This window comes from Macaca mulatta, chromosome 7, assembly GCF_049350105.2.
Source record: "Macaca mulatta isolate MMU2019108-1 chromosome 7, T2T-MMU8v2.0, whole genome shotgun sequence".
NCBI classification, from domain to species: Eukaryota; Metazoa; Chordata; class Mammalia; order Primates; family Cercopithecidae; genus Macaca; species Macaca mulatta.
This window is the reverse complement of record NC_133412.1, coordinates 126,480,473-126,503,561: the sequence shown is the minus strand read 5'-3', so window position 1 is coordinate 126,503,561 and position 23,089 is coordinate 126,480,473. Positions and strand designations below refer to the sequence as shown.

At 41.2% G+C, this 23,089-nt stretch overlaps 1 long non-coding RNA gene across 1 annotated transcript in view; it reads right to left on the bottom strand.

Moving 5' to 3' along the window:
* The window catches only part of LOC114679563 (uncharacterized), a 51,558-nt gene extending 30,142 nt beyond the window's left edge, over positions 1-21,416 (bottom strand). Inside the window, exon 1 of the long non-coding RNA XR_003731586.2 lies at positions 21,308-21,416. This is a non-coding gene — a long non-coding RNA (uncharacterized LOC114679563). The remainder of the gene's footprint in view (positions 1-21,307) is intronic.
* Positions 21,417-23,089: the final 1,673 nt, after the last annotated feature.

Here is a 23,089-nt window from a genome sequence, read left to right as displayed (position 1 = left end):
ATGAAACACAGATTGCTGGGCTCCACCCTCAGAGTTTCTGATTCAGTAGGCCTAGGGTGGAGCCCAAGAATTTGCAGAAATGAGTGATACTGACACCGCTGATCTAAAGGCTACATTTTGGGAACCACTGCCATAATCTGTTGCACTGCAGACTCCAGCCTCACCCTTCCTCCTTTGCCTGCTCACCTGAAACCATGTTTTCAGGGTCACATAGTTGTAAAACAGCAATTCCAATGGCTGCTCTGTCTCTGCTCTGCTCTCCCTGGCCTCTCAGCCATACTTGGCATTCCATTTTCATACCCACTCCTCTCTCAGTTGCCTGAATGCTGAACCACCCAGAGTTCCTCCTAAATATATTACTGAGCAAATCTCCCTCTGTATCTCCTTATGCCTATAGAAATACAAAATACAAGATTTTGCCCTTAGTTTGTCTCTCTGAATGTCCTTTATCTCACCTATTTCCACAAATGACATCACTAATGAATTTAGATTAGATCTGCATCTCTAAAATGAATTATGTACTCACAGTTGTGCTTCCTATGGTTTTTGCTTCCAAACTTCAGGGTTTCATTCATTCTGTGTCTCCACCTGGAAGGCCCTCATGCTTACAGCTCCCTGCTCAAATCCTATACAGCCACCAAAATCCAATTATATGCTGCCACTTTTACAGACTCTTCCCTGATTACTCCAAATGGGTGAGCTCTCTCCCTTTCCTAGTCTCCTCTGGTAAAAGCTTCTCACATGCAGCCTCTATTACTCTCATATGTTCATACCTTCTTCCTTCTGTGCTGAGATAATTGCAAGGCATATCTTGGTGACCACATAGTCTCCTATTTACCAAAACAATCTTGATTGCAGGTATCTTATCCAATTATCCTCATCAGTATGCTCATACTTATCACACCATGTGTTCTCATTTTTGGTTCAAAGTATATGTTTCCCAGAATAAATAACCCATAATTTTTTCTGGAACATCAGCATGCTTCTCTTGGTATAAAACCACCCAGAAATATCACAAATCTACCCTTGATAATAGTTCAATGCTTTCCCCATTAATACTAACTGTTCTCTGTCACAAAGACTTTTTACTACCTTCAGGGAGAGAATGTTTGCCCCCACTCCATCCAGCCAAAGGTGTTAAAGATTTAATCTACATGTTTAGCCCCAGTTAGACCTTGAGCCACTTCTAACCCTCCCAGCATGGTAATCTTTCAGCAGCTTCGTTCCCACCAGTATGTAAGGGCCTAGGATTTGATTTGATGTGGCCAGCATGATATCCAGTGTCCCTGAAGAGAACCACTGAGACATATGTCTGCTGACTGTAGTCTCCTTGCCAAGACCTGCTGAAATTCTACCCAATTTATATGACTTTGCTTTCTTCCCAACTTCCCAACTTCCCAACTTGCACTCTAGTTCTTCCTGCTCTGAGCCACCTTCTTGACTGGGGGCCTACAGTTGACTTAGTCCTTCACCAGGCACCCTTCTGCAAGGACTTGGACCCTGTCACTATTCCTCCAGGCTTCCAAACAGATCTCCCCTGATGACAGTGCTAGCTTCTAAGTACAAGTATTGCTGCTTTCCAGGGATCTCTGCTGTTGAGCACCACTCACTAAATTAGAGCCTTCCCACCATTCCCCAGGACTCATTGGATGTAGTGATTTGAGCAGCCTCAGAGTCATGCCATTTTGGCTAATGATAGGCTAGGGCCTCACCAAAAGTCTATTTGATACCTTCCTTCCAAGAACCCCAAAACCTAAATCCCTGCCATGGACTCCCTTTCTCATGGTATCGCATGGCCCTGGGTCCACTGTTCCTTTTGGGTCTTCCTCTGCATGGAATTGAGGAAGGCCTTGCTGATATTACTACTGACTACTACGTGCTTCTCCCAGGGGTTCCACAGCATGGGCTTAATTATCATTAACTCATCGCCTCCATCACCCACCATCTCATGATGAACGAGACACACCATACTAGTCACAAAGGGTGAGGTCTCCTCCAGAGCTTTCTCCTGTGCAGTCTCTCATCCTCTAGTCAAGAGGATAACTACTCTACTCTCTCCTCCCAACCATCTCCAGAATAATTGTAAAGATTGGGTTGGGGAAGAGAAATCTTGGTCTTACCTTCATGGGAGGCCTCAAGGCTTGAGATTTCTTTTACTGAAACTTTCACCCACCCTTTGGGTACCAAAGATTGAAACCTCACCAATGACCATCAAGAAGCCCCACTGTCTACAGCTAGCATTGGGCCAGATGTCTGATAGGTTGTAGGGAGAGTAGTTCTAGTCTTCAGCTCAGACTTCTCATGCTTATACACTGGATTTGGATGATTTTCAGATTCTCCTGAAGGCTACTTTAATAGCTCCTCAAAACAATGGGACCCCTAGGGTGAGTTTAGCACAGAGGGAAAACAAAGACATACTCACCCTTACAATCACCAGGCGTGACATTCAAATTCAACACCTGGCAGCCGTTCATTAATTTGCCGGCTTGTCAACATTCTCAAAAAAATAAAATTTCAGAATTTTTGTGGGAATATACTATTATTGTATCCAGCAAATCCTTTTCCATGGAGTTGCCAACCAAAATAAGCCATCTGCTGACCCACCACTGCTAATAGCATAGTTTTCCACAGAGAGTGCTAAGTGTCAACTTTCTCAGCCTTCTACTTCCACTTGTTACTTGCAATTGTCCAACCTTACAACAACTCAGCAAACATTGATTTGAGGGCTATCACATGACAAAGCCTGCTGTTTCAGATGTTGCAGTAATCAATAATAGCCGAGGATTGGAGAATGTTTAAGACACTTTTCCCATACTTCATCTAATTATCTACACCAAATTATTACACAGCTCAGATCAGTGAAACATTGATAGTCCTGTTTCTTACCCTCCTTCCATCCAGCAAGCTATTCTTGATCCTGCTGAAGTCAGCTCTCTAACTTCAAAAAAAGAAAAGAAATAAGAAAACTCAGTGGCCCATGGAGTTTCAACAACCAGTTTACCTAACTGTTCTACTTGTTCCAGTACAGGCCACAAAGTCCTCTACATTTATTCAGTGACCTCAAGAATAAAAAAAATTAAAGTTTCCTCCAAATAAAAATTCCTTAAATGACTTTCACTAAATTTTCAGGCTAGCTTTAATGCTGGCATAAACTACATAAACAGAATAGAATTTTGTTTATAAACTCTCAAGATTTGGACTATTAGTCACGAGCAACCCATACAAATTTTTCAGACTGACCTTTTCTACCCTTGCCACTTCAGTGTAAGTCATCCGTGACTTCTGGTCATCCCACATACTTTGTACTGACAAACCTTTAATTTGAAAATGGAGATGGGATGACTTAATAGGTAATTTTTCATTTAAGTAGTAATATTTTTGTTAAGTGCCTTGTCTGACTAAGTTAGCAACCAAAGTTAAATCCACACAGAGTATGAAAAGTTTTGTTTACACAAAAAAAAGAAAGGAAGAAAAATTCTTGTCCACATCATTCTTTGACAATGCATCTGAATAATAGTGGGCTATAAATAGAAGATGCAAGAGTGACTAATTCTGTTTTGACTCCATCTCTTCAATGACAAAGGAAACCCCTCTGTACAAACATATTAAGCTAAATCATAACAGCTGGATTTTAGGAATTTTATCTAGAACATCTACATCAAACAACTAAGGGTGCCAACCTTGAAGATGTACAAATAACTCCCAGTGGAACCCAGTTTTATAACTATCAACTCAAGGGACTTGTGATTTAAAAGAAAGATTTAAATACTGCCTTGCTTTAAAAGAATACTCCCTTGAAATCATCACTGCTAATAAAATACAGGAGAAATTTACCCCAAATTACTTTATCCTGGAAAAATCTGTCTTTTGTGACAGAGAGCACACATGATTCATTTACAGCTAGAATCTTTTTCTGAAAACTTAGTTATCCTTCAGAAATTTGTCAGCTAAATTAAGCCCTTAGCCATATAGAGAGAAGTCTGCTAGCACTGCACTGGGAAGAGAATGAATGAAAGACTGGATTGAATTTTCCATGGAAGCCGACAATTAAAATTGTTTTCTTTGGTATATCCCTTTCTGTCCGTTGTTTTGGAGCTCTCCAAGAGAAGAAAAAGGTTAAGAAGCCTGATTCAGTCATTTCCAAATCTCACTTCCAGTTTCCATCTTATTTAGGACATGACTTAACTTTAATGTGTGTAACATAAACAGAATCATAAAAGGGAAAGAATTAGAACAGTCTGGAAGAGTCAATGTCCAAAGCAGGAAAATGCCACAGCTGATTTGCCCTTTTTATTGTTGGTCTTTTGCGTTGTTTACTGCAAGAAGAAATTCTCTGTCCTCTGCTGCCGCTTCCTCACCCTCCATTACAATCACTGAGAATTCCAATTTCACAAAGTTATTACAATACAGCCACAAATAATCCATCTTGTCAAGTCCATCTTCGGGGCCGAAGATAAAGTTGGAGCTGAGTTGCTACACACATCTGGAGAAGGTTCGTTACTTGTAATCGTGAGCCGCTCTGTTAATGCACCCATGAGAAAGGGGCTGACAGGCTGCATATTTCTGCAAACTGTTCCCAGAAAGAACCAATTTCCTGACTTCCATGTGGTGTCAATAATGGAGGCATGAGATGGAGCAGTGCTTATGAAATATTAAATCTGCTTACAGGACCAGCTAGAAGCAAATTCAGACCACCTGTGAGAGGGAGTCTAGCAGTGGGTACGCATACTTTGGCACACACGTGGCACATGTGAATGATATGCTCTAATCTATGCATTTGGGCTCATTTGCCACAAAACTTCCTGACAGCAGTAGTGAGAGAAAGAGAGAGATGCAGTAAAACACATTTCTGCACATTTAGAACTGAAACAGTTCAAATCACTGACATTATTAAATTTACTATCATAAGCAGCCAAAGTTCATCTTATTCATCAGGAAAAAAGTGACTGATGTTTCGTGGCATTAGTATTAGATCATTTTGGTTCTTGCCAATAAAAACAAAGCATTAGTGTTTCAATGTTTTAATATCATGATTTAATTCTCTCAATGATATTAGGACCAAGAAGCTCAACCAACGTGAAGACCCCATCAAAATTCTTGAGTCAAAACTATGGTTCTGAAATGAGTTCACCATCCTGACCTCCCATTTCACAGTATATATTTTATGCTTGTGACTTTCCAAATATGGGCTCTTAACATTGCAAATGTAAAGTTTTATATGACTAACTTGTGTTTCAAGGGTTTGCCTAAGTAAATAGAAAAACATCTGGGCTCTTTTTACTGGCAAAAGCAAGAGATATTTGACCTAAGATCAGATTCTGAGACTTGAACATTAACTTGGTCTTTCCACAGAACGTCTCTAATTTTCCACAACTCTCTGCTGAGAGGGTTCAGCCCAGTACTTTTAGAGAAAGGACGGACTAAGCATGTGTCCCCCTAAGACATATGTCCCAGTTGGCTTCCTTCACTCCAAAACTTTACCCACTGTTGTAATCCACTCCCACCTAAACAAAAAGGTACTATTGCAGGGCTGGAACAACCCTCCAAAGTCAGAGTGTCTCAGTTAGACTGGGGGCACCTAGCCCAAAATCTCTCCAGATGGGAGGGTGTGCAGGATACTGCTTTAGCTGGAAGTCAGGACTTTCAAACTATCCCATCAGCTCTTCAAGGGCACCATCTACAATTCTAGTCTGAAATTCCTTAGGTTTTAAGATAAGCCCCCTGCCCAGGACTCCCTAGAGTCTGGAACTAGAGTAGTCTGCAGAGTGGCATTCTGGGCCTTGACTCCCTTTCTGACTTGGCACTGACCTCTAGAAACAGAATAGGCCCACCCTCCAGGGACAGAGTGGAGATTACCCAGACTCAAGGACTAGCAGTATGGACACCTGTTCACACATAGGTCTGGACAGCACCATTCCCACTGCATCCCCACATGAAGGGCACACCTGCACACATAACTCCAATGAGAGGAAGCAGCCTGCAGCTGTGCAGCATTGCAGCCATTGGAATCTAGTCTAACTTTTCTTGAAATTTTACATTAAAATGTAAAAGCAATCAACCTAATCCCCAATCTACTTTTGTCCACGTATATTATTAAAAAATCAACTTTTAAATTTAATTGAAAGTTAAATTCTATCTTGGATATAAATAATTATGCTTCTTCATGACATTCTGACAAAAAGTGGTTATATCCAAAGGATAAGAACCAAGGTTAGTTTCAATAGTCATTTTCTTCACAAGTTCAATGAATTCTTAGAATTTTAGACTTTTAGAACAAGATTATATATTAATATGTCTACACAAGGACTTGTACACGAATGTTCATAGCAGCATTATTCATGGTTGCCAAAATGTGGAAACAATTCAAGTGTTCACAAACTGGTGAATTCATAGACAAAGTGCAGTATGCCCATACAATGGGCTGCTATTCGACAATAAGAGGAAACACAAGTACTACAGATGACCCTCAAAAAGATTATACTGTGAAAGAAGCCAGACACAAGACTTCATGATTCCATTTATATAAAATGCCCAGAAAACGTTTATAGAAATAGAAAATAGATTCCTGGCAGCCTGGGGGGTTGTGGTGGGAACAGGTTGTGAATACAAATGGACACACCTTATTGCAGATATAAAAATGTTCCAAGTGGATTGTGATGATGATTTCCCAACTCTGTTACTTTAAATATCATCGAACTGTAGCAAAAATAAGGAATCAACCTAAATGTCCATCACCAGATGGTTGGATAAAGAAAATGTAGTGTATGTACACAAAGGGATACTATTCAGCCATAAAAAAAGAACAGAATCACATCTTTTGCAGCATCAAAGTTGAAACTGGAAATCATTGTCTTAAATGAAATAAGTCAGTGATGTGGTTTGGCTGTGTCTCCACCCAAATCTCAACTTGAATTTTGTATCTCCCAGAATTCCCACATGTTATGGGAGAGACCCAGGGGAAGGTAACTGAATCATGGGGGCTGGTCTTTCCTGTGTTATTCTCATGAGAGTGATTAAGTCGCATGAAAACTGATGGGTTTATCAGGGGTTTCTGTTTTTGCTTCTTCCTCATTTTCTCTTGCTGCTGCCACGTAAGAAATGCCTTTCACCTCCCACTGTGATTCTGGGGCCTCCCCAGCCATGTGGAACTATAAGTCCAATTAAACCTTTTTCTTCCCAGTCTTAGGTATATCTTTATCAGCAGCGTGAAAACAGACTAATACAGGAAATCCGTACCAGTAGAGTGGGGCATTGCTGAAACAATACCTGAAAATGTGGAAGAGACTTTGGAACTAGGTAACAGGCAGAGGTTGGAACAGTTTGGAGGGCTCAGAAGACAGAAAAATGTGGGAAAGTTTGGAACTATCTAGGGACTTATTGAATGGCTTTGCCCATAATGATGATAGCAATATGAAAAATAAGGTCCAGGCTAAGGTAGTCTCAGATGGAGATGAGGAACTTGTTGGAAACTGGAGCAAAGGTGACTCTTCTGTTGTTTTAGCAAAGAGACTGGCAGTATTTTGCCCCTGCCCTAGGGATTTGTGGAACTTTGAACTTGAGAGAGATGATTTAGGGTATCTGGCAGAAGAAATTTCTAAGCAGCAAAGCATTCAAGAGGTAACTTGGGTGCTGTTAAAGGCACTTGGCTTTATAAGGGAAGCAGAGCATAAAACTTTGGAAAATTTGCAGCTTGACTATACAATAGAAAAGAAAAACCCATTTTCTGAGGATAAATTCAAGCTAGCTGCAGAAATTTACGTAAGTAGCAAGGAGCCTAATGTTAATCCCCAACACCATGGGGAAAATGTCTCCAGGGCATATCAGAGACTCTCATGGCAGCCCCTCCCATCACAGGCCTGAAGGCCCAGGAGGAAAAAGTGGTTTTGTGGGCCAGGCCCAGGGTCCCCATGCTGTGTGCAGCCTAGGGACTTGGTACCCTGCATCCCAGCCACTCCAGTCATGGCTGACTCCAGTCATCCCAGCCACTCCAACATACAGCTTGGGCTGTGGCTTCCGAGGGTGGAAGCCCCAATCCTTGGCAGTTTCCACATGGTGTTGAGCCTGCAGGTGCACAGAAGTCAAGAATTGAGTTTGGGAACCTCTGCCTATATTTCAGAAGATGTATGGAAATGCCTGGATGCCCAAGCAAAAGTTTGCTGCAGGGGCAGGGCCCTCACACAGAATCTCTGCTAGGGAAGTGTAGAAGGGAAATGTGGGTTTGGCTTCCCAACACACAGTCCCTATTGGGGCACTGCCTAGTGGAGCTGTGAGAAGAGGGCCACCATCCTCCAGACCCCAGAATGGTAGATCCACCAACAGCTTGCACCATGCTCCTGGAAAAGCCACAGACATTCAATGCCAGCCCATGAAAGCAGCTGGGAGGGAGGCTGTACCCTGCAAAGCCACAGGGGAGGAGCTACCCAAGACCACGGGAACCCACCTCTTACATCGGCATGACCTGGATTGTGGGACCTGGAGTCAAAGGAGATCATTTTTGGAGCTTTGAAATTTGACTGCCCTGCTGGATTTCAGACTTGCATGGGCCCCGTTACCTCTTTGTTTTGGCCAATTTCTCCCATTTTGAATGGCTGTATTTACCCAATACCTGTATCCCCATTGTATCTAGGAAGTAACTAGCTTGCTTTTGATTTTACAGGCTCATAGGCAAACGGGACTTGCCTTGTCTCAGACAAGACTTTGGACTGTGGACTTTTGGGTTAATGCTGAAATGAGTTAAGACTTTGGGGGACTGTTAAAAAGGCATGATTGGTTTTGAAATGTGAGGACATGAGAATTGGAGGGGCCAGGGGCAGAATGATATGGTTTGGCTGTGTCCACACCCAAATCTCAACTTGAATTGTATCTCTCAGAATTCCCACATTGTAGGGGGAACCCAGAGGAGGTAACTGAATCATAGAGGCTGGTCTTTCCTGTGCTATTCTTGTGATAGTGACTAAGTCTCATGAGATCTGATGGGTTTTTATCAGGGGTTTCTGCTTTTGCTTCTTCCTCATTTTCTCTTGCTGCCACCATGTAAGAAGTGCCTTTCACCTCCCACCGTGATTCTGAGGCCTCCCCAGCCATGCGGAACTGTAAGTCCGATTCAACCTCTTTTTCTTCCCAGTGTCGAGTATGTCTATCAGCAGTGTGAAAACGGACTAATAAAGTCAGACACAGAAAGACAGATATTGCATGTTCTCATTCATAAGTAGGAGCTAAAAAATGTGTACACATGAACATAGAGAGTGGTATGGTAGACAGTGGAGACTCGGAAGGGTGAAAGGGTCAGGGCATGAATTATGAGATATTACTGAATGAGTAATGTTCATTAGTCAGGATAGGGATATCTTAAAGCCCTGACGTGACCACTACCCAATCTATGCATATAACAAAATTGCACTTGTGCCCCATAAATGTATGAATAAAAATCATTGAATTGTACACATTGGAGAAAAGATTATATTAAAAAATTACTGGCAAATATGTATTGAGCATTTACTCTGTATCCAGGAGCTCAAATGTTTACATATATTACTTAATCTTTACAACAATCCTGGTGGACAGGTATTATTATTCCTATTTCACAGATGACAAAATTGAAGCAAAATGATTAATTTTCTTGGAGTCAAACAGCTAGTAAATGGTGGAACGAAGACCCTAGTCTGAACTTCATGACTCAAGAATTTAATCACTATGCCAGAGCTTCCTTAAAGGTATTCTTCGGCATACTGGTATGCTCTACATTTGTTATAGGTGGGACAAAATATGGATCCTCCTCTCAGTCCCTGGAATAATCAGGCAGGACCTAGGGCAGGCAGAACCCCAGGCTAGTCTCTTTAGTCCAAGAGCAGCCTCACCAGTTTACACCAAGTGTCATGTTCATTTTGTATAGGCACCATAACTCAAAGCCCCACCCCAGCTTATAATTATGCTATCTTACACTACAGCTGTTCACTCTCCCCACAAGGGGCTCAAATGATTGACCCAGGATCTTATTTGGGGTTTGTGGTAAAGCTGTACTGGCCCCCAGGCTTACAGGCAAGGACTTTTTCCATCATGCCATGAGGATTTCTGTCATGATAGAATGTCTGACTAGATGACATGACAGCAACTGCCCTGAAGTCAAAATAATTTCAGATTTAAACACACACACACACACACCATTTTCAAGAACGTAAAGATACAGACTAGAAGGACTCTGGGCTTCATCTTTAACTGCTGTCTCTTCCACACATCTGATTGACAACCACGTTACAATCTTCTCCTATCTTCTAAAATATCTTTTGATTCCATCTATTTCTTTCCATCTGCACTGCCACCACCACATTCCTGATCATGCATCTTCTGCCTGGATTACCTCAATGGTGACATAATGTCTCCATGCAGCCAGCACTGCCCTCACTACTGATGCTCTATGCTGTGGCCTAAGTGATTTTCCTAAAGTATAGATCCTGTCATGTCACTGCCATCCTTAAAACATCTCAGTGAGCCAGACTAAGTGGCTCATGCCCAGTAATCCTAATGCTTTCAGAGGCCAAGGTGGGTAGATTGCTTGAGCCCAGGAGTTTGAGACCAGCCTGGGTAACATGGCAAAACCCCATCTCCACCAAAAACAAAAATTAGTCACGTGTGGCGGCACACACCTGTAGTCCCAGATACTTGGAAGGCACAGGTGGGAGGATGGCTTAGCTTGGAGGCAGAGGTTAGAGTGAACTAAGATAGTACTACTGCACTTCAGCCTGGGCAACAGAGCCAAACCCTGTCTCAAAAGAACAACAAAAAAAAACTTTCAGTGGCTTCCCACTGACCACAGAGGGAAGTCCAAACACCTTATTATAGATGCCTTTCACCTCCACACTTTTCCTATAGCCAGAATATTCTCAGTTCTGCAAACCCTGGTGTGCAGTCAGTGAGTCTTTGCACATGATGTTCCCACAGCCTTACCTGAGTGATATGGTTTGGCTGTGTCCCCACCCAAATCTCATCTTGAATTGTAGCTCTCATAATTCCCACATGCTGTGGGAGGGATCCAGTGGGAGATAACTGAATTGTGGGGGCAATTCTCCCATACCGTTCTCATGGTAGTGAATAAGTCTCATGAAATCTGATGATTTTATAAGGGGAAACCCCTTTCCCTTGGTTCTCATTCTCTTCTCTTTGCTACCATGTGAGATGTGCCTTTCGCCTTCTACAGTGATTGTGAGGCCTCACCACCCATGTGGAATTGTGAGTCCATTAAACCTTTCTTTTGTAAATTGCCCAGTCTCGGGTATGTCTTTATCAGCAGCATGAAAACCGACTAATACACTGAGGTTCATAGCTTTGCCTAAATGAATAGAAAACCATCTGGATTCTGTTTTATGCAAAAGCAGGTTTTTTTCCTTCTACCAAAAGATAAAGATATTGACCCCCTCACTGTTCTTCATCTGGCTAACTCCTACTCATCCTTCAGAACTCAATTTAGAAGATCCAGGATGCCTCCTTCTCTTTTCCTCCCCCAACCCTCAAATGAACCACTCTGTTGTGGACCTTACGTGTCTCCCTACTGTCAGTCTTACCTTCTAGTCTGCACCTCTGGAGAGCAGGTCTCTGGTGCGTTTGCTGGTTGGATAGATGCTCAGTGGCCAATGCACAATACATTGAAAGAGCTCAACACATTTTAAATTAATGAAAGAATAACATAAATAAAAAACATAATAATGCAGAACTGGATTAACCTTTTCTCTCCAATAACAGATTACACCTATAATCCATTCAGTAGTGTTAGTCCTTCAACTACCCTTTTTGAGGAAAGCAGTGAGATGCAAAACACCTAGACAGCTTGTCTGCCAAGCTGGCACACCATGAAAACCATTATTCCAGCAGCTCAGATCCATAGTAAAAATTAGAGATGGACTATAATTTTCAACCAGAATACAATTAATTTGGCTACTTTAATATCTTAACACCTATTGTGTTCATTGGAAAACAGCCAAATGCAAACATTAATCCATCTTGAATACAGCTCTGTAAATAATATGTTTATGTATGTATGGGGAAGGATTAGAGAACAGAAAAATAAACACAGTTGATCTGTTGGGATGATAGACATAAATCATAGATGATCTATGTTATTTTTATATTAGTATTAGCATATTATATTCATACCATTGTGCTAATGAATATTTTTAAATATTAATCAGTCAACGTCTAACAACTTAAACATTTGTTCTGATGGCAAATCAATAAACACAATAGATAGAGTTGATTGCTCTATTTGATTTCCAATACATAATTTACTTAAGAACTCACAACAATCATAATACAGGCAACAGGTACTGACCACTTAGTATATCCAGGCACTGAGCAAAGTTTTATTCTACCTCCTTTTTACAAAAGAGAAATTCAGTGTAAAGAAGTTGAGTGACTTGCCAGTAAGTTAAAAGCTAGAGTAATGATTGATTTTATGTGTGAACTTGGCTTGGCCATGGTGACCAGTTGTGTGGACAAACACTAGTTTAGATATCTCTGTAAAGGTATTTTTTTATGTGATTAACACTTAAAATTAGTTGACTTTAATTTTACCATCCATAATGTGGGTGGGCCTCATTTAATCAGTTGAAGGCCTTAATAGCAAAGACTCAGGTTTCGTGAAAAAGCAGTTCTGCCTCCAGACTGACACAGAGATTCCACCTGAGTTTCTGGCCTTCAGACTTAAGACTGCAATATCCACTCTTACCTGAATCTCTAACCTACTGGCTTACCCTACAGATTTCAAATTCAACAGTGCACATGCTCGTTCTCTTTCACTACTATATATTTGTATCTATACATAGTATAGATATTGTATATGTTTTCTATATGTTTCTATATGTTCCTATATTATATATGTAGTATATATTATATATCTATGGACTATATAAGAGGATATATATAAAATCAACAGGAGATACATGTGTGTATGTGTATGTGTATATATATGTACACACACGGTCATGTATTAACCTCAGGGATATGCTCTAAGACATGCATCTTTAGGCAATTTGTTATGGTGAACATCATAGAGTATACTGACATCAGCCTAGATGGTATAGCCTACTATATGACATAGCCTACTACTCCTAGGCTACAAATCTGTTACCACACTGAATACTGTAGGCAGTTGTAACACAATGGTAAGTATTTGCATATCTAAAACATAGAAAAGATACAGTAAAAATACTGTATAAAAGATTAAAATGGTACGCCTGCATAGGGCACTTGTGGATGGTGCTTGCAGGACTAGAAATTGTTCTGGGTGAGTGAGTGGTGATTGAATATAAAAACCTGGACTATTACTGTCCACAACTGTTGACTTTATAAACACTGTATAGTTAGGCTGCACTAAACACATTTAATTTTTTTTCTTCTAAGTAAAACCTTAGCTTATTATAAAAAAGTAAAAAAGTTAAAATGTTTATAGTAACACTTAGCTTAACACACAAACACATTATACAGTTATACAAAAATATTTTCTTTATATCCTTGTTCTATAAGCTTTTTGTTCATTTTTAATTTTTTCAACTATTTAAACTTTGTTAAAAACTGAGGCACACAATTAGGCCTACACAGGATTAGACTTATCCATATCACTGTCTTTCACCTCCACATCTCATCCCACTGGAAGATCTTCAAGGGCAATAAAACGCATGGAACCTGTCATCTTATATAACAATGCCTACTTCTGGAAAACTCCTGAGAACCTGTTTGAGGCTGTTTTATAGTTAACTATTTAAGTAGTATACTCTAAAATCACCATAAAAATTATACTATAGTGTATATAGAAACCAGTAACAGAGGTGTTTATCATCAAGTATTATGTGCTATACATAATTGTATGAGCTATACGTTTATACAACTTTTAGACACAGGTTTGTTTCCACCAGCATCACCACAAACATGTGAGTAATGTGTTGTGCTATGCAGTTATGACAGCTATAAGGTCACTAGGTGATGGGAATTTTTCAGCTCCAATATGATCTCATGGGACCACTGTAATATATGCCATCCATTATTGATCAAAATGTCATGCAGCACATGAGTGTGGAGATTATATAGATATAGGTATACAGAGATAAAGATAGATACAGATCCTACTAGCTTTGTTCCTCTGGAGAACTCTAACACACCTAATAAGTAGTGTCGCCAGGATTTGAATTCTGTAAAGCCACTGCTTATAACTGTTACCAGAATAAGCTACATTACCAACTTGGATCTAAGAGTTTGTCTACAGAGCAGGCCATTTGGCTGGAGGAGGACAGTTCAGCTGTGCTGGGCACGGGGCAGTTGTGGGCGTTGTTGAGCAGCAGAGTTCAGCATGACCTCCTTCCCTTTGCCCTCCTCGGCACAACAGTGCTTCCCCATGGCTTTACCCTGGTTCCCAAACCCTTTCCCAGTGCCCTCTTTTACAAGATGGAGACAACAGTGAAACTCTCTGCATTTCACTTCCCAGAGACACAATCTTCTATGGTTTTCTTCTTTTGCCCTCCCGATAGCTTTGCTTACTCAATCACAACAATGAGACAGAAACACTACCTGTGACTCTTGGGAAACCACGTGCCATTAAGGAAAAAAGAGGAAAGAATTAAATTGCTGCAGGGAAGATTTACATTCTTGCAAAAAAGGATTTTGGAAAAAAAAAAAAAGTATTGCTGAGTAAAATCATAAAAGTTTCTATCCTTAAAAGAAATTTAAGAACAAGGCTGGTGTTTTTTATGGCTTTCTGGGACATTTTAGGTTTGGCTCACTACAACAGCTCAAAGATGTAGCTGATGCCTTTGCAAGGTTCCTTCCAGCCCCATTGCCCTGTGAGTGCAGCAGGCACCGTGGAAGGATGGGAGCATGCACAAGCCTCCATGCCCCTCTCCCAGTCTAAATGGCCCCGGCAGGCCCAGGCAAGGGCCAAGGGCCGCGGGCCTGGGCTGAGAGCACTTCCTCCTCCATTTCTGAGCAGCACTCACAGTTTGAAAGTCCTGGCACTTAGCAACCTTCCTGCTGAGCTGTAAAGTCATTCCAGACAAATCCCTGTGTTTACAGAGATTCCAGAGCAGCAGGGAACATCTCAGAATACCAGTCTGGACGTGGAAATTAGTGTATCTGTGCTAAGCTGCTCTCCACACCTGCCCTGGCCTTCATCTCCCCACTCCTTCCACATCCCCTCCTCCCCTTTATTCTCTACATCTGCTGTGGTTTCCTTCACACTGAGTCAATCCTGGATGTTAATAGTGAAGTCCTTTAAGAATCAAGCTAAGCCAGAGGGAGTGAAGAAAGGAAGCAAATCGGAGAAATAAAGGTGAGGGAAGAAAGAAGAGAAAGTGGGAAAAAGAAAGGAAGTGCGCATGGGGAGCTCTGATCCAGAGACTTTTCTCAGTGTCTTAAGGAGTCAGAAATGACCTAGTATTAAGAAACTGGTGGTTCCATAAACCATATAAGCAATTCAGGTACATCACCCCATCTTGTTACTGCCTACACTCTTAACGTGAATGCAAACTTCAACCAGAGATAGAGGACTGAATTTAGATTTGAAAGACAGTTTTCAAGACCGAACTTCACCACTTTCTCGCTGTTTAACTTCTCTAGCCTTCAGTTTGCTAAATCTTGAAAATGGGAATGAAATACTGCTTTGCAGAACTTCAGGGCTGATATAAAGATAAAATGAGATCGTGTGTTTGAAATGCCTGTTAGCTATACAAATAAGATACTTTTATTAAATTCAATAAGCAGCAAACATTTCTTACTATTTGTTCTTTCTGCTTTTCAACCTCTAGAAAATCTTTTGCAGAACTGCCTTCCAACCACCATAACTGGTTATTTTGAAAGTACATAGGAAAGCTCTAAAATGGAAAGTAAAGCTAAAAATTGCCATCAGGTGGGGTTTCAAAGACAGCTGTAAGTGATCCAGAGTCATTCTATAAGCTCTGTTCAGATCCCTCAATAGCCCATTTCTTCGGTGTCAGTGTATATGTAACTGGAAAGTGGCAGGTAATCTTTCTAATACCTGTTGTTTACAGAGATCGAGAAAATTACACCTCACTATATCTCAGCCAGTTCTTAATCACAGCTTTTCCTTGTTAGATTCCTCTGTAAGCATATGAGCTGTTCTCAATGAGCTTTAAACAACATTTCAAGTAAATTCTTATGTAACCAGGTAACCCAGAATGAGGCTACGCTCCCAGGTTTCAGAATACTTTATGAGAAAAACTGTAAAGAAAGTTGCCAAGGCTGCTGAGATCCCACATGTGCCTTCAAGACCATACAACCCGGACTTTAGGGAATGTGCTTATGTCAGTCAATTATATACTGGACCACACCTCTATGGGTGGGAGGTGGGGTTTCCCCTTGAAGAGAATGGCTATTTTCCCCATCAGTCATCCTGGGGAAGGGTCAGTTCTGGGTCAGGAAACAAGGGCTTGGACAAGCAGTCCTAAGGCTGAAGTCAGAGAATAATTTTTCTTCTCTCCCTGCATTCAGAATTTTGGTTTGATCAGGACTCTGTGGCAGGGAGCTGCCTGGAGAAGTTCCAGTAATAGAGGTGGAGCCATCCCAGGCCACAGGAGGGACAGACCAAGAGAGTTCCGAGAGCATCTCAGGGAGGTTCTAGGATATTCTAGTATCTCCTCATCAAGTTCTGTTTTGCTGAAGGTTACCCTTTGGACTTTACTGAACTACATCCCACCCATGACTTGGATGAGCAAGAGGTGTGGCCCTGTCCCAAATGACAGAAACAGTGATGCAGCAGTCACCATCAGGACTCAGCTGTGCTGCATGAGGCAGGGATCTCTGGAGGGTCCTGAGATGATAAATGGTAGCTACCACTACCAGCTGGAACTACCTTCCAGATCACCCAGCACCTAGGCCTGCACGTGACATAAGATTCACCTGAAGATCTCGTTAAATAGCCAGTTCTGACCCAGTGGGTCTAGATTGGGGTCTAAGAGTCTGCAGTTCTAGCAAGATCCCAGGTGATACTAATGCTGCTTGCTGGTCCTCACACCACACCTGTAACAAAGGTCTAGCCCCGAGGTTCAAGTCTAAGAAGGAGCTCCATCGGCCAGCAGAGAGGACAACCCAGACGGGCAGTAAGACACAAGTGAGCATGCCCAAGCATGCCCTGGATTCATATCCAGGGAGGACGACCCCAGGGGAAGACAAGCTAAGGTCCTTATTGATTAGGGAGATATTAATTCTAACTTGCTGTACTTTGTAGAACAAAGGGTGAGGCGTTTGCAACCCCAAGCTGGCAAACAGTGGCCCTACCTACACTTAAATATCCAACCATCTCAGAATCAGAAGAGTGAACACAAAATGATTTTTTTTTTTAGTTCAGTGGCGTGATCTCGGCTCACTGCAACCTCTGTCTCCCGGGTTCAAGCAAGTCTCCTGCCTCAGTCTCCTGAGTAGCCGAGATTACAGGCAGGCGTCACCACGTCTGGCTAATTTTTGTATTTTTAGTAGAAGCGAGGTTTCACCATGTTGGCCAGGCTGGTCTCAAACTCCTGACCTCATGATCCGCCTGCCTCGGCCTCCCAAAGTGCTGGGATTACAGGCATGAGCCACCGTGCCCGGCTGATCATCTATTTTAATGCTTTATAGCTACATCATAGTAAAGTTAAAAAGCACTGAGAACATGAGCAAAGAGTAGTCAGGATGGAAGACTTAGAGGCTTGCTGCTATGTAGACAGCTTTTGAACTTTAGAACCCACTAGCTTCCTGCCCCACTATTTTGTTACCGGTGGCAAATTCACTTCCATACGGGGTCTGCAGCAACCCCAATTCTTACCCCCTCAGAAGAAAGAATTCGACTGAAGAGCATAAGGCAGAAGGAGAGACTGAGGGAAGTTTTAGAGCAGGCGTGGAAGTTTATCAAAAAGCTTTAGCGCAAGAATGAAAGGAAAAGAAAGTACACTCCAAAGAGGGAGGGCCGAGTGGGCAACTTGAGAGATCAAGTGCGCAGTGTGACCTGTTGACGTGGCAGTTTTATACGTTGGATACTTCCAGGGTCTCGCGTTACTTCGTCCTGATTCTTCCCTTGGGGTAAGTTGTCCACGTGCATGTGCTTGAGCCCACTCACCTGACTCCTGAGATCTTCTCAGGAAGTTGCTAACCACCAGTGTCAGGTGTTTTCTATCTATTAGGAGCGCGCCTTTCCCTGGCGCCAGCTGTGACCAATTATTATTATAGAGAGACAGTTAACAACCACCTGACTGTCACCTGATGGTCGCCTGACAGTCCTGATGTGAGGAGTGGCGGAGCCCTCTCCGGCCTTGCTCATGCCTGACCAGCCACCACTGTGACACTTTAATTCAAAAAATAATCACTCAACACCTACTCTGTCCCAGTCATTGATGAACCAAACAGCAAGGTATCTGGTCTTGTGGAGCTTCCATTCTGATGGAGGAGACAATGACTAAGTAAAAACTATATGAGATAACTATGAAGGAAATAAAGAAGGTGATTTGCGATAGAGAACAAGTGTGGGCAATTCTCTAGAAAGTGATACTCAAAGTGAGACCTGAAGGATGAGAACAAACGTTTAAAGGCAGAAGATGCAGCAAGAATAAAAGGCCTGAGCCAGGGGAGCCTGTGATATGCTTGAGGAAGAGAAAAGAGGCCTAGTAGTTGAAGAAGTAGCAGCCAGAACAAGGACGGCCTGGAGTCTTTTTTTTTTTTTTTTTTTTTTGAGACGGAGTCTCGCTCTGTCACCCAGGCTGCAGTGCAGTGGCCGGATCTCAGCTCACTGCAAGCTCCGCCTCCCGGGTTCCCGCCATTCTCCGGCCTCCGCCTCCCGGCCTGGAGTCTTTTGAGTTGTGCACAGAAGAGATAATGACAGGGTGGACCAGGGTTTGGCAAACTGTAAAGTACCAGATAAAAAATATTTTAGGCTTTGCAGGCCAATAGGCAAAATCAAGGATGTTATGTAGGTACTTCTACAACAGAGAAGAAAAACTCCACAAATTTTTTACTGATGAAATTCAAAACATTATAATTGGGAATAATTGTTTGTAATACAGGTCTACTAATGAGAAGACTGGAATTCTCTTGGGGAGGGGTAACATTTTACTTAATTGGGGTTCGAAATTAGTGTTCCTTATCGAAATTGGTTGAAATGTTGGTGTTCATCTCTTACTGTTGATCTGTAATGAGATTTTATATACTTCATCTTTGAAAATATATTTCACAAAGATATTAACAAACACCGATATCTCCTGCAAGCACATGATTTTCATTGAGCATACTCACCACTCAGAAGGAATTTATGGAATTCTACTAGATTCTTCTCTTGATATTTGCCTTTTGGCATATCCTTGCATTTCAGATTAATTGAAGGTTAGGTGGCAGTTCCTCAACTGCCCACTAAATGGATTTCAAAATGTGAAATGTGCACTGCAATGAGGTCCTGAAACACTGTTGGAACTGCAGTTTGAGCTCAGAAAATATATCTGCCACAAATTTGTGTGAAAATAGAGATCCTGCTTCTTATTTTAACTTTTGACAGCATGGAAAATGTATTTGATCTTGCCATTACTTATTGAAACAACATTAGTTGTCATCAAAATGACTTTTCCGCGTATAAATTTCACATAGAAGCACTGTCTTATAATGTAATTTTAGATTAAATCCATTAAGAAACATTATCATATCTGCAACAAGGTTTTTGAAGCCATTCAACATTCAATAATGTGATTCAGGACAAGTATTCTTGTTCAGGAAAATTTCAATTGCAGTTTGAAAAATTGCAATAAAACTATACTATTGCTAAGCCATCAAACTGTGGTGTGGTAGGGCAAGTCAGGGTATTCAGCATCTATTTCTGACAAAAATTCCTGGAACTAATATCTAGGGTGGTGCCCCAAAGCACTCCAATATGTAGTCATCAGGTAGAGAAGGAAAGAAGATAGAGAAGTAGAAACCAGCAAAAGATACTCAAGGGGAACAGCCTTAAGTAGGAAGGAAACCAGAGGAAAGAAGAGTGTTAAAAGGAAGTTAAAAGTTGCCGAAAGGTCAGGTAAGCTGACAAAAAAAAAATCACTGGTTTGGAGGTGATTGGTAATGACCTTGCAAATGCAGTTTCCATCCTGTAGTAGGAAAGAAACGAAATTGAAGTTCCAACAAAAGTGGAAAACAGGACAGAAATCTCATCTAAGATGTTTTTCTGTGAAGTGGGGACAGAGAAATGCAGCCACAGATAGAGGAAGTTATGGTAGCAAAGAAGAAAGGTTTTTGTTTAGTTTTGGTCTTTTTTTTTTTTTTTTTAATCTCCATCCTTTAACAAGAAATCACAAAGCCTCATACACATACCGGTCTACTGAAAATGTGAAAGTGACCACAATAAGGCTCAATGGCCAGGCATCCATGAAGTGTGAGGTATTCCACATACACGGCTTTGGCAGACAACTAGTTTACCCTACTACGCATTAAATATTTTAGTTTTTATGCATTTTTTTGTAAGTCTTGCCAAAATATACTAACTGATTCTCTACTTTCTGAATCATATTATGGACAGCAATTATATTCTGGACTACATAGTACAGCGATGTCCTCTCAGGGAGTATCAAAGTGGGTTTGAATATGTGCTACCTCACAAGATGATCCCAGAAGACTAGAGATTTTGAATTAGCTTCTCCCTCTCTTTAAGATTATCATCTGTTCCTCGCAGTCACAGATGTGCGAGTTTACCTGGCCCAGTGGATCTCAATGTGGCTGCCGAGTAGAATTGCCCGCTGGGGGTCAGGGAGAGGTTTTTAAAAATACCAGTGCCAGCCCGGGTGCGGTGGCTCACATCTGTAATCCCAACACTTTGGGAGGCCGAGGCAAGTGGATTAGGAGGTCAAGAGATCAAGACCATCCTGGTTAATACGGTGAAACCCCGTCTCTACTAAAAATACAAAAAAAGTAGCCGGGCATGGTGGTGGGCGCCTGTAGTCTCAGCTACTCAGGAATCTGGGGCAGAGAATGGCATGAACCAGGGAGACGGAGCTTGCAGTGAGCAGAGATAGCACCACTGCACTCAAGCCTGGGCAACAGAGCGAGACTCCATCTCAAAAAAAAAAAAAAAAAAAAAGGCAGTGCCAAGATACCAAAGATTCTGACTCAATCCATGTGAGGTGCGGCCTGAGCATTAGAGGTTTTTGGTTTTTTTCTTTTCTTTAGTTTTGGCAGGTGGTTCTAATATGCAACAAGGGTTGAAAATCATTGATAGGACTCTAACTTTGTCTTCTAAGATGAGGAAACAGATCCAGAGGTTGTATAAAATAGGAGCACATAACTTCCAGTAGTCAGTGTACCACACCTCTTTGAAAGATCCTTGTCCCCAACTTGAATATAAGCCAGGAGATTACTTCATTCACTGGAACATTCGTTGAGCTCTTACTATGTGCTAGAATCCAGTCAAAGCACCTAGAGACAAAGATAAATAACACAGCGGGTTAGTGGTGAGTAGTTGAGAATCTATGGGGTTAAAACCGCAAAAATAAAATTATAGTTAAATGTAGCATAACAATCATTTATACCATGGAGTACAGACTAGGGAATGACTGAAGACTGTCTAAAATCAAAGAAAGTAGTTCTGGGCAGGAGCCTGAATAAAGAGCATGAGCTTTAGTGGCAACACAATTCCTACCGAAACCACAGAACCATGATAGGCCAGTAAACAGCCTGTAAAGCACCACTGCAACCAGCTGACCCTAAACTAGATTTGCCTACATCAATCCCTTTTTCTTGTGAAATGTTGTGGGTTTAGCTTTTTATAATGATAAGCCCTGACTTTGCCTTTGTTCAAGGAGTTCGCCTCCACAGAGGCTATTCTTCCTTGTCTATACCATCAAATCCTTAGTGCTTTAAATACTCATCTCTGAGTTGTTATTTAACCTATCTACTTTATATTCTTACGTGTTTCTCATTTCAAAGACTTCACCTGTGTTCAAGTGAAGGACACTTAAGGAGCATTTTTAATTTCTGGATAAGACAGCTATAGCTATGGAAAGAGAGCTTAACTTGAAATGTAAAGTGCACTTAATGTATACCAGAAATGTCCTAGGTGCTTTGCATGAGATTTACTTATCCCTTAAGGAACTCTATGAGCTAGGTACTATTAATATCATACCCATTTTGCAGAAGAGAAAACTGAGACAAGCAAGATTAAGCAACTTGTGCAGAGTCTCTTGATTGGTCAGGCTTTGAACCCAGGCATCTGATTCCAGAGCACACATGCTCTGTACTACTCTACACTGATTACTGACAAGAAATGTGCAGATCCTACCAAAAGGCAGAAAAGAAGCTTAATTGAGGGACATAAAAGAGGACCAATTACATTGAAAAACATACTATATTCCTGGAAGGACATGCTGAATACTCAATGTCAATGCTGCTTCCTCTACCAGATTAATTTGTAAATTGAACGAAAATCTGACTAAGATCTCAGAGACTTTTCCAGAACCAAGCAAACATTATTCTCTTAGATATAAAAGTCAACCCAATGAAAAAATATTCAAGGTGAAGAATAATGAAAGACAATCAGCTCTATGAAATAATGGATTGTACTATAAAGATACCATAATTAAGAAAGAATGATAGCAGTAGAATAGCAGCTATATCAAGGGAAGAAGACACCCAGAAATAGAGCCAAGTAGGTATGTGACATATGATAAATACTACATTTCAAATCTGTGGGAAAATAGATTGTTCTTATCGAATTGTAAATATAATTGGTAAATTATTTGGGATAAGAATTAAGATGGATCCTTACCTTATACCTAATACCAAAAAAAAAACAAAACAAAAACTCAGCTATACTGTAAAAAAAAAGGAAGCCATAACAAAGCTAAAAAAGAAGTGAATTTTGAGGAGCCTTGTTGGTTTGCGTGCTTGATTATTCTTAGAATTACGGATTGAAGAAGGCCTTTCAAATCATGATACAGAGGAGAAGATTGGGAGATTTAGATCTGTAGATGTGGATGAACAGATTTCTACAAGTAATATCTTACCAGATGCCTTATTTTATTTTATTTATTTTATTTTATTTTATTTTATTCATACAAAGTCTGTTCCTGTTGCCCCAGGCTGGAGTGCAGAG